The following is a 12,670-nucleotide window of genomic DNA, read 5'->3' on the forward strand; positions in this document are numbered from 1 at the left end:
TTATCACTTTTGAGTTTTTGAGGGACTGTTTTTCGAAATTATGGTGATTTCTTGTATTTTGCGCATATTCTTTGTTGAAATTTTTCCGATTAAGCCAACCTACATTTTAACCTAATACTTGAGTTTCAGCTCTCGCGCCCAGTTTTGATTGCGTCTGTGGGGACTTGGTTTTTGTTGCCTTATGTGCAATACCTCCACGTGATCAGTTTTGTAGTGTCTCTGTACTGATCATTGAAACGCCAATTACAAATCTTTGACGATCCACAGCAGTCGCTACCTTGCTGCACGACCACTGAGTCAAGTTTCTTGTGCTCTGTCAACCTCGTGGTAATATGGTGGCATGTTTGACAGCATAGGGGGATTCACAACCACTACAAGACATTTCATCCGAGATTTCAGATTTTTGATCTGGATAAAACCTAAGATTTCAGATTTTTACCGAAACTCGTAAGCGAAGTCAAGCAAAATTTCACTCTTCTAGCCAACATAATATTTAAGCGATATATTTTTGTAGTTTTTGTTTCAATCGCACGCTTAAACTGCCTATGTGATGCATAAAAAGTTGGGATTTCCGCTCGACTATTTTTCTCCAATGCTATATGTTTTTTTCTCTGTTTGTCAGCTTTTCTGTTTCCCGACAACAAGCGTTTCGAGATGTTTGTTTGCAATTTTCACAGTCCAAATTTCGAGGTACTGATGCTTCAACCATATATTCTAGTCTTTTGTAAGTGCCTCGTCAAAACTTTTCCAATTACTCGTGCAACAAAGAATCCTATGCACCGTGCCTTTCACAATATTTTCCTTATGTTGCAATGCGGCACAACTACGAAAGTTCCGAAATTTAAAGCTATCTTTAGGCTTACGGTACCGTCTGCATGAAACTTTTTTCCTTGCTAACATAGAATTCAAGTTTAACACATACATGTCAAGAAAAAGCAATTCGCCGTTTGTATCTAAATTTTCTAATGTAGATGCAAACGGCAATGCAATGCCTTAACTTCGAGCAGTTCTCCGCTTGTTGATTTCGTCGTACATACAATATCATCAAAGGAATTGTCTCTATCTCGAGTTGTGTTTTGTGTAAATTGTTGCTTTGACCACGGGATTTGATCTTGTGTTAATTGTTTAATGACACGGGCTACGTTTTGGTTACAGATGGATGTTGTGGCTTTCATAGCGATCCGTTGTTGCCCTTTTCCGACACGGATTAAGATATACATTTAGGTTGAAGTCATTTGTGATCTCGAACGAATTCGGATTAAGGGCATTCTTTGGATCTGTTGCATAAAAAGAGAGTACACACGTATGAGGCTATTAAACATCAGGTTCCTGCCATTATATTTTCAGGCTGATATTTGATGCCTCAAAAGCAATCAAGTTTTATAATCAAATCATCTTTCGATAGAGACCTGAAATCCCACGTGGTATATGAGATTAAATGTAATGGATGGGATCCAACTATGTTGGGCAAACAAGCCGGCATATTACCACAAGGATAACAGAACATCAAAAGAAAGATTCACAGGTGGGTAAAAATCTGTTGAATGTCGTGGCGCCACGAATGACATTGAATGGAAAATTCTGGACGCCTGTCGGACTCTAGAAAAACTAATGTTTATTGAAGCTATATGCATCAGCAAGCTGAAGTCGGCACTAAACACACGCGATGAATATAGGGGGCGGGAGCTCACGTTAAATTATTAGTTCAAATTATAATTTTGACTAGATGAGGATAAATAGGGCAAATAACATTTTGTTCATGACAAAACGAAATTTGCAAAACCTCCACAAGAGGGATACTTAAGTTTAGGGCAAATTCGGAATAGCCTTAAAAATACAATAACATGGCCAAAATCGAAAAATCAGGAATAGGAATGTTTTTAAATAAGTCGATAACAGATGTAAATATGAGTTGTAAATAGGCTAAATATTGTATATAAGGAAAAAATTTTGGTTGAATTTCTTAGAATAGTTCCTAGAATTGTTTTAAGTGTGGTCTCAGACAAATGTAAATACATATTCATTTTTATCTTTTAACAATTTGTAAAACAGTTTTAACCTGACGATGAACGTAAAGTTCGAAAACGTTTGTTTTTAATATCGGAAATAATTTTAATTTGACAAGTCGGTTTCTTTCACAATAAAGTCTTACACTGCTAATGTTTTGCTGCTCACTGGCCTATCACGTGTAAGATTCCGAAGGTCTTAACTGCGAAAGCAAGGAGTGATTATGGCTTCCGAGCGAACAGTGTGTTGAATCACCTTCATCCAAGTTAACTTGCTCAAGTTCAACTTGTTAATAATATTAACACAAGATTTAGGGAATAAGCAAGAGAAGTTTTTAAGTTCCCAAATCAAATTTAACAGTCATTCAGTTCGAGTTTTTTTTTGATGTTTCTACAATCAGCGCAGTTGCATGTCAATCGCCAGGAACACATGTCCATCTCGTTAAAACTGCGGTTGAAATAGCTCAGATACGCCGTCGAAAGTTTCGTCTTGTAACTGCAAAGCTTGGCCACATCCACACCGAAATACTGTCCAAAGAGGTTAGCGAAAGTCGTGGCTCGAAGCCAAAAGTCTCCTTCTTGCTTGCTCCTCTTTCATTTCTTTGCACTTGTATTGTACTGATGACCTTCTTATTAATCTTTACAATTTCCACTTTGGATTTCCAGTCTAGCCGAAACTTTTCGTTGAAATAAAGGTTAGTAGAACATGTAGCTCATGATAGAGCGACACAGGAAGTAGCTTCAATTTCTGGAGTCTTTTTTTTATAGCCAATGGGACAGTATCTTAAAATCCATTTCGAGGTTTTCTTTTGTACACTCTCAATAATTTTCAGGTCGTTTTTCGTGCTGACATAAGCTGACACACCCATATTGAAACTAGACCGAAGAAAGCGAAGTGTCTTTCATCTTCTCGGGAGAATTGTTTCATATGAGCCCAAAATGGCAGCAAAACTGGGCCTTTACAAATCTTAGCTGATCCCATTTCTCACGTATGGATTTCACTGCGTTTCTTGGAGAACTGAGATGACGTCTCTCAAAAGATTTCAGAAAAGCGTGGTCCGGTGGATAGCTTGAAACAATACAACCCTATGTACAGCACCTGCGGATAATCAACATATTGCCTCTGCCTATGTTTCTGCAGCATAATGATCTACTTCTTTCTGCAAAATTCATGAAGGATGAACAGATTAGAACGTTGATACCTCCAGACTACGAGGGTCAGAACAGAAGTTGCGAACTACTTGAACTGCCTAAGAATAGAACCGACAAGTTTCGTGGAGAACAACAACGTGAAGGGATCAAGTGATGAAGTTTCCTGAACTATCCAGATTCGGTGCTCGAGATTACTGCGATTCCTTTGCGGGGATTTTGTTCAGTAACATGAACTACCAAATGATTCAGACCAAATTTTTACCATTACTTACTTGATGAACATCACAACATTTCTTGGGTATGCTTGACTAATGAAGACGAAGGGCAGTGGAAAGCCTTAACTCGATAGGAGAGAGGACTGATTTGATCAAGAGGGTAATTGGAGTGGCTGTCATTTCTGAAGCTACAATGTATCCTTGACTGAAATATGCTGCAGGAAATGGTTAAATTTATATCAGATGACTCAAAGGATGTACGAAAGTAGTTAATTAGTAATATGAATATATTTTGATCTATTTTGGTACTGTGATAAATTAATTAATTCTTTGTTCTGTGTTGATTTTTATTTTCTGCTCTTGAGGTGAGACTAGCGAGAACTTGTTGCGTTAACTGATTCCGTTCCGTGCAGTACTCAGATGATCAGACGTCAGAAAATGATATTATAGAAAAACAGATCTGATTAAAGTATTGTCAGGCCCTTATTGAAAAAGTCTATCGAACTACAGGCCTAACTATATTCGAACGGCTGTCATTTTTGCGCGCATGCAAAGGTGCAAACTATGCCTGTGGGGATTCAAATCCCTCAAAAACCGATCGCTAGTGGATAACTCCTGCGAGGCCATTCTATTAGGGGGACGTTTTAATTCGTTTGAAATCCGTGAGGAAAGGGAAGAAATGTTTATAATCTATACGCTTATAAGTTTTGACCTTAATTGTTCCGACCCCAATTGTGGGGGGAGGAACTATACTTTCAAATGGGTTTTTTTTATTCAGACAATTTTTGACGATCGATATATTCATCGTAGAGAAATGTGAGTGGTATCATTAAAAAGCTCGTCCAGATTAGAATTCGAAACTAAAAAGAATTTTTAAATTTCGTTTTTTCGAGGAGTTATCGAGGATTCAAGTTTTGTTTGAACACATGATATTTGACATGATTTTGCCCACTTTTGGTGTAAGTTTTCTTCAAATTTTTAATAAAATATAAGTGACAATATAAGAGACAATAAAATATAACAGAATATATAAAATTATATATTTTTATGAAATATAAAAATGTCTTTTTTATAAAAGACATTTTTTATAAAAATATTGATTCAAAATTACAATTCACGCCTCAAAAAGAATCAATTTTGATTGCCTTATAGACGAAGGGTGATAAAAAGACTAGTTCCTGTCTCCTAGGGAAGTTAACTATCAAAAAATTGAAATTGTATTTGATAGCTCTTTTTTTAGAAAACTTTTCATATTTTTTTTCGTTTTCTTAAGTCACCTAGAGACTAGTCACTTTTCATAACGAGGTTCCGTTAATGACAAACATGATTGATAGTCTAATGAAGCCCAATGAACAAAAATTTTGTTTTCAAGGATTCTCTCGTGTCTTTTTTTGGCTTCGACCCGTCGAGTTTTCGTAATTTTAAATGAAATTTTGATTTTCCTTTTGGGTTCCACTAATTGTTTGGAGTCCTGTGACATAGACTCGTTGACTTAAAGTGAATTAGGTTTCGTAATGAGCATTAAGTGAACCTATCTAGAGCTTTGAGTGGACAGCTAGTTGCTGATAAGACTTTAAAAATAATTTTTCGAGAAATTTTTTAACATCAACCGATCATAAATTATTTTCGTGAATTGTAAGTCAGTCTTGGTAATGACAGGACGCCTTCTCTTTCTACTGCAACAAAAATTAATCTGGTTTGCGGTTTTCTCTTCAAATTATTTTTTTATGACTTCAATGCCACAAGATTTCAAAATATTCTTGAAAATTTTTTGGATATTTTCTTATTATTGGTCCCTCTTGAAATCTTATCACATTATCCTGATATTGGTATCGCCCATTGGCTTAGAAAATATGTGCAATGGAACATCGATAACGTTTTCAGAGAAAAGCTTATGGTGTAAAGGGCTTCGACACTTTCTTCGCGCACTTTTCCACTGAATTTTTGGGTTTTTGCCGGTATTTGTTGTTGTTTCCATAGTCATAAGACTTTTTGTGATGTCTTATTGATTACCTATGCATGCCAGATATCCTTGGCTTCCAATCGAGGGATAACAGAGCGTTTTAATTGACTTGCGTTGAGTGCTAGAATTTAATGGCTGTTAAGACTTTAGAAATGATTTTTCGAGAAAATTTTTTTAATATTGACGATCTTAACCCTTATTTTCTGAACTGTAAGTCAGTCTTAGTAATGACTGGACCCTTCCTCTCTACTTCAACAAAATTTAATCTAGTTAGCGGTTCAACTATTGGTGTTATGACTTCGATGCACCAGATATTTAGCAATTTTGGTTCCTTTTGGAATCTTAACACCTTATCCTAATATTGATAGATGCATTGGCTTAGAGCAGTCGTTCAATGGATCATACATAAAGTTTACTGCTAGTCAAAAGCTACTGATTTAAATGGCTTCGACACTTTCCTTTTTGCACTTTTTCTACTGATTTTTTTTTGGCTTTTGCCTGTTTGTTGTTTTCATTGTCAATGACTTTTGTAATGTCCTATTGATGAGTTATGAATGACAAACATCCTCTTTGTCTCATCGAGGCTAACTTAGCGTATTTATTGGCTTCTCTTGAAATTTATTGAATTTAATGGCGTTGTTTTAATGTATTTGTTCATGTTTGTTGATTCATTGGAGTCAAATTGTTAAAAAAAGTACCCATTGCTGTTAAAATTAATTGAAAGAAGAAAAGTTTTATCTGAAAAAGATCATTTTTTAATGGCTTCGGCACTTCTCTCGCTCATTTTTTTTGAATTTGTTATGTTAGCCTTTTCTTATTCTTTAGCTAGCCGTAAAATGCTGACCGGTCTCAAAAGCTTGTAATTGAGGATTGATTGAAAAATGTTACCCGAATTAGTCACTTTATAGCGAATAGTCTTAAAGATTATATTATAAATTTTAAGATTTTAAGGTTTTTTCAGTTTTTGTTGTTAATATCGTCAACTTGTAACTGTCTCATCATTGAGAACTCCCATGCAATTCCCTGTAATTTAAAACTTAACGTGTTTACTGATATTATGACGTAACTCATGTTTTGTTTGTTGGACAAAATGCGCTTTCTTAAAAATTTATTTGAGAGGTGTATTTGTTTCTTTTTCTCCTGCTTCAGCACGATCGCGTAACAAGAGAACCCAATGGTTTTCAAATGTGGCTAAATTGAACCTATTTATTCATTCAGTGTAACTTTAGCTGAATTAGTGTAAATTGAAATTAAAATACTTAATTTTCAGATAATAGCCAATAATTTTAATGGCTTCACTAATTTGTGTTTTCGCAATGTTTGCGATTTTTTGTTCGTAATTTTTTGAGTTTTTCTGCATCTATAGTCCGTTCCTATGGCTTAGTCTAACCAAAGGCAGGTTCTCTTGGTTTCACTCTGACTTTTTAGTGCATTCGTCAAGAATTATTTCATTAAAAGCTAATGGTTTTTAAGACTTGAGTTTATTTGGTTTAAAAAGGTTAATTGATTTTTGAATTTCGTGTTACCTAGTCTCATAAAAAAATCTCATCTGCTGTGTTGTTTTTTTTCTCGTAGTCTTTTCAATGCAGATCTCGTTGTAATGAGTCATGGCATTATTTAATTCAATTATTAGTTTGGTTGTGTAACGATTTTTTTAAAAATTCAAACAACTATTTTTATTATCTCTTTGTCAAAAATTTAAGTCAAAAGACAGTTAAGTCAGAAATGTTGATGAGCGCGGGTCGGAACATCATGTGCGAACGCTCATTAACGAGCCTCCTGATTTAATTATTTATTTTTGTTTTTATCAAATAAGTTATATTTAATCAACAAAACTTGGGGCCGTTTTATTAAACTTATTTCTTTTTTTCAATTTTTTAATTGTCAATATTTGTAGTTATACATAGGATGTGACTTGCGACCCCCGATTTGACTACTGTTTTAGGGGAAGGGCCTTTAAAATGAAAAGTAAAAATCAAGTGCCTACAGAATCACTTACAATGGAAACCCCGTTGTGGGCTCGATCCTGGTCCTTCAGTCTAGTTAGCCAGTTTTTAGTTTTTCGGCCCGAATTTTCGGACTGACTTTCAACTATGGCCTGCCGAATTATCTTTTAGTGAAAATACAGCGTATCCTAACTTCATGCGCCCGGTTGGTACTCGTCTTCACTTGCTCGCTGTGAGCAAAAGAATGCTTTTGCTGACATTTTTTATTGGACATCGTGCTTATGACCATCCTTCAAAAATTCTCATGTAACTGTCGTAACTTTTTCATGGCAACTATTCTGTTACTTGACAACATAATAATCATGTCATGCCAGTTTTCATCTCTGAAGGGCAGTAATAATTGTTAGTGCTAATTGAGTGAAACAATTATTATTCCTTTTCAACTCTGTTGATTTTAAACTTGATCTCAGAAGGAAACTGAAGGTATCAAAAAGAGTAAAGGTGTCTTGCAAATTGTTCAACTTAGATCTTATCTATTCGTTGTAGATATATGATGCATCATAGTGTTGAGTTTATTTAAGCTACAGTGAAATAAAAAGGGCGTGTTAGAATTGAGAGCCATCCAGCTCTGAAACTGCTAATGCATGAAGTTTTATCTCGTGGAGGCGTGTGGAATAATGAGTCATGGCTTTATTTAATTCAATTATTAGTTTGGTTGTGTAACGATTTTTTTTAAAATTGAAACAACTATTTTTATTATCTCTTTGTCAAAAATTTAAGTCAAAAGACAGTTAAGTCAGAAATGTCGATGAGCGCGGTTCGGAACATCATGTGCGAACACTCATTAACGAGCCTCCTGATTTAATTATATATTTTTGTTTTTATCAAATAAGTTATATTTAATCAACAAAACTTGGGGCCGTTTTATTAAACTTATTTCTTTTTTTATATTTTCTAATTGTCAATATTTGTAGTTATACATAGGATTTGACTTCCGACCCCCGATTTGACTACACTTTTAGGGGAAGGGCCTTTAAAATGAAAAGTGAAAATCAAGTGCCTACAGAATCACTTACAATGGAAACCCCTTCTAAAGGTGTCAAAATGTCAACTTATTTGGAAGTAGTAAATCAGTTATCTATATTTGACTCGTATCTATCATCTGCTTCTGATATTATCGATCAAAGTGTTCTGCTCTCCCTGCGTTCTAATGGACTAGGATCACTATCAGTTGTTTCAGATCTGCTCACAAAGCTTGAGCAACCGCTCACAAAAATTAGTTTTAAATGGTTTTCGGGAGCAAAATCAAAATTCGACTGGGAAGAAACAGCTTATGATTAAGTAAACAGAATCAAACTGCATCATATAGTTGAAAGCTACCACAAGAACAAAATTTTTGTAAAATAGAAAATTGCTTGGATTTCAGCTTGTGATTTTAATTTTTTTGCCAGATTATTGCTGTCTGCTGAAGTTTGTGCTTAAGTGCTAAATTTTCCCAGGCCCGTTGTGGGCTCGATCCTGGTCTTTCAGTCTAGTTAGCCAGTTTTTAGTTTTTCGGCCCGAAATTTTGGACTGACTTTCAACTATGGCCTGCCGAATTATCTTTTAGTGAAAATACAGCGTATCCTAACTTCATGCGCCCGGTTGGTACTCGTCTTCACTTGCTCGCTGTGAGCAAAAGAATGCTTTTGCTGACATTTTTTATTGGACATCGTGCTTATGACCATCCTTCAAAAATTCTTATGTAACTGTCGTAACTTTTTCATGGCAACTTTTCTGTTACTTGACAACATAATAATCATGTCATGCCAGTTTTCATCTCTGAAGGGCAGTGATAATTGTTAGTGCTAATTGAGTGAAACAATTACTATTCCTTTTCAACTCTGTTGATTTTAAACTCAGAAGGAAATTGAAGGTATCAAAAAGAGTAAAGGTGTCTTGCAAATTGTTCAACTTAGATCTTATCTATTCGTTGTAGATGTATGATGCATCATAGTGTTGAGTTTATTTAAGCTACAGTGAAATAAAAATGGCGTGTTAAAATTGAGAGCCATCCAGCTCTGAAACTGCTAATGCATGAAGTGGTATCTCGTGGAGGCGTGTGGAATAATGAGTCATGGCTTTATTTAATTCAATTATTAGTTTGGTTGTGTAACGATTTTTTTTAAAATTCAAACAACTATTTTTATTATCTCTTTGTCAAAAATTTAAGTCAAAAGACAGTTAAGTCAGAAATGTCGATGAGCGCGGGTCGGAACATCATGTGCGAACGCTCATTAACGAGCCTCCTGATTTAATTATTTATTTTTGTTTTTATCAAATAAGTTATATTTAATCAACAAAACTTGGGGCCGTTTTATTAAACTTATTTCTTTTTTTATATTTTTTAATTGTCAATATTTGTAGTTATACATAGGATTTGACTTGCGACGCCCGATTTGACTACGCTTTTAGGGGAAGAGCCTTTAAAATGAAAAGCAAAAATCAAGTACCTACAGAATCACTTACAATGGAAACCCCTTCTAAAGGTGTCAAAATGTCAACTTATTTGGAAGAAGTATACCAGTTATCTATATTTGACTCGTATCTATCATCTGCTTCTGATATTATCGATCAAAGTGTTCCGCTCTCCCTGCGTTCTAATGGACTAGGATCACTATCAGTTGTTTTAGATCTGCTCACAAACTACTTGAGCAACCGCTCACAAAAATTAGTTTTAAACGGTTTTCGGGAGCAAAATCAAAATTCGACTGGGAAGAAACAGCTTATGATTAAGTAAACAGAATCAAACTGCATCATATAGTTGAAAGCTACCACAAGAACAAAATTTTTGTAAAATATAAAATTGCTTGGATTTCAGCTTGTGATTTTAATTTTTTTGCCAGATTATTGCTGTCTGCTGAAGTTTGTGCTTAAGTGCTAAATTTTCTAGGCCTGTTGTGGGCTCGATCCTGGTCTTTCAGTCTAGTTAGCCAGTTTTTAGTTTTTCGGCTCTAATTTTTGGACTGACTTTCAACTATGGCCTGCCGAATTATCTTTTAGTGAAAATACAGCGTATCCTAACTTCATGCGCCCGGTTGGTACTCGTCTTCACTTGCTCGCTGTGAGCAAAAGAATGCTTTTGCTGACATTTTTTATTGGACATCGTGCTTATGACCATCCTTCAAAAATTCTTATGTAACTGTCGTAACTTTTTCATGGCAACTATTCTGTTACTTGACAACAATAATCATGTCATGCCAGATTTCATCTCTGAAGGGCAGTAATAATTGTTAGTGCTAATTGAGTGAAACAATTACTATTCCTTTTCAACTCTGTTGATTTTAAACTTGATCTCAGAAGGAAACTGAAGGTATCAAAAAGAGTAAAGGTGTCTTGCAAATTGTTCAACTTAGATCTTATCTATTCGTTGTATATATATGATGCATCATAGTGTTGAGTTTATTTAAGCTACAGTGAAATAAAAATGGCGTGTTAAAATTGAGAGCCATCCAGCTCTGAAACTGCTAATGCATGAAGTGGTATCTCGTGGAGGCGTGTGGAATAATGAGTCATGGCTTTATTTAATTCAATTATTAGTTTGGTTGTGTAACGATTTTTTTTAAAATTGAAACAACTATTTTTATTATCTCTTTGTCAAAAATTTAAGTCAAAAGACAGTTAAGTCAGAAATGTCGATGAGCGCGGTTCGGAACATCATGTGCGAACGCTCATTAACGAGCCTCCTGATTTAATTATATATTTTTGTTTTTATCAAATAAGTTATATTTAATCAACAAAACTTGGGGCCGTTTTATTAAACTTATTTCTTTTTTATATTTTTTAATTGTCAATATTTGTAGTTATACATAGGATTTGACTTGCGACCCCCGATTTGACTACGCTTTTAGGGGAAGGGCCTTTAAAATGAAAAGTAAAAATCAAGTGCCTACAGGATCACTTACAATGGAAACCCCTTCTAAAGGTATCAAAATGTTAACTTATTTGGAAGAAGTAAATCAGTTATCTATATTTGACTCGTATCTATCATCTGCTTCTGATATTATCGATCAAAGTGTTCTACTCTCCCTGCGTTCTAATGGACTAGGATCACTATCAGTTGTTTTAGATCTGCTCACAAACTACTTGAGCAACCGCTCACAAAAATTAGTTTTAAACGGTTTTCGGGAGCAAAATCAAAATTCGACTGGGAAGAAACAGCTTATGATTAAGTAAACAGAATCAAACTGTATCATATAGTTGAAAGCTACCACAAGAACAAAATTTTTGTAAAATAGAAAATTGCTTGGATTTCAGCTTGTGATTTTAATTTTTTTGCCAGATTATTGCTGTCTGCTGAAGTTTGTGCTTAAGTGCTAAATTTTCTAGGCGTGTTGTGGGCTCGATCCTGGTCTTTCAGTCTAGTTAGCCAGTTTTTAGTTTTTCGGCTCGAATTTTTGGACTGACTTTCAACTATGGCCTGCCGAATTATCTTTTAGTGAAAATACAGCGTATCCTAACTTCATGCGCCCGGTTGGTACTCGTCTTCACTTGCTCGCTGTGAGCAAAAGAATGCTTTTGCTGACATTTTTTCTTGGACATTGTGCTTATGACCATCCTTCAAAAATTCTTATGTAACTGTCGTAACTTTTTCATGGCAACTATTTTGTTACTTGACAACATAATAATCATGTCATGCCAGTTTTCATCTCTGAAGGGCAGTAATAATTGTTAGTGCTAATTGAGTGAAACAATTACTATTCCTTTTCAACTCTGTTGATTTTAAACTTGATCTCAGAAGGAAACTGAAGGTATCAAAAAGAGTAAAGGTGTCTTGCAAATTGTTCAACTTAGATCTTATCTATTCGTTGTAGATATATGATGCATCATAGTGTTGAGTTTATTTAAGCTACAGTGAAATAAAAATGGCGTGTTAAAATTGAGAGCCATCCAGCTCTGAAACTGCTAATGCATGAAGTGGTATCTCGTAGAGGCGTGTGGAATAAGAGCTGAGAATACATAAAACTGTTGTCGGTTCTTGAGGTTTTGGTTTTCTTACAAAATATTTGGAAATCATTAGTAAATTATGGTTTGCGGATAGTTCAGTCCAGCTATACTGCCCGTCTCGTCGCATGCTCCATAAAAATGCTGATCATATTATTTTCATAAGCACAAAATGGCGTGTTTTGAATTGTTTCTGACCTTTTATTTTAAATTTCGGGAAGTTAAGAATTTGCTCATTTCCTATTTCTCATCACATTTATTCTTTTCTGTGACAATTTCTTGTTGAATCGATGCAGTGATTATATGCTCTAAAAGGCGTATTTACCTATAATGATTGGACTTATTCTCGACCTTTGGTTTGTTTGTTGATTGTAGTTGCTCTAAACTTGACGGAAAGTTTCTGGA

General features: G+C 35.0%; 1 protein-coding gene and 1 long non-coding RNA gene across 3 annotated transcripts in view; one reads left to right on the top strand and one right to left on the bottom strand.

Annotated features, from left to right (window-relative positions):
- The window catches only part of LOC142357107 (uncharacterized), a 36,458-nt gene that overhangs the window by 15,720 nt on the left and 8,068 nt on the right, over positions 1–12,670 (bottom strand). The gene's annotated exons all lie outside the window — the stretch shown is intronic.
- On the top strand, positions 2,625–3,713 carry LOC142344732 (uncharacterized). Its single transcript, XR_012759275.1, has 2 exons — positions 2,625–2,701; positions 2,840–3,713. It is a non-coding gene; the product is annotated as an uncharacterized LOC142344732 (long non-coding RNA).

This window comes from Convolutriloba macropyga, chromosome 1 (assembly GCF_964194025.1).
Source record: "Convolutriloba macropyga chromosome 1, txConMacr16.3, whole genome shotgun sequence".
Classification (NCBI taxonomy): Eukaryota; Metazoa; Xenacoelomorpha; order Acoela; family Convolutidae; genus Convolutriloba; species Convolutriloba macropyga.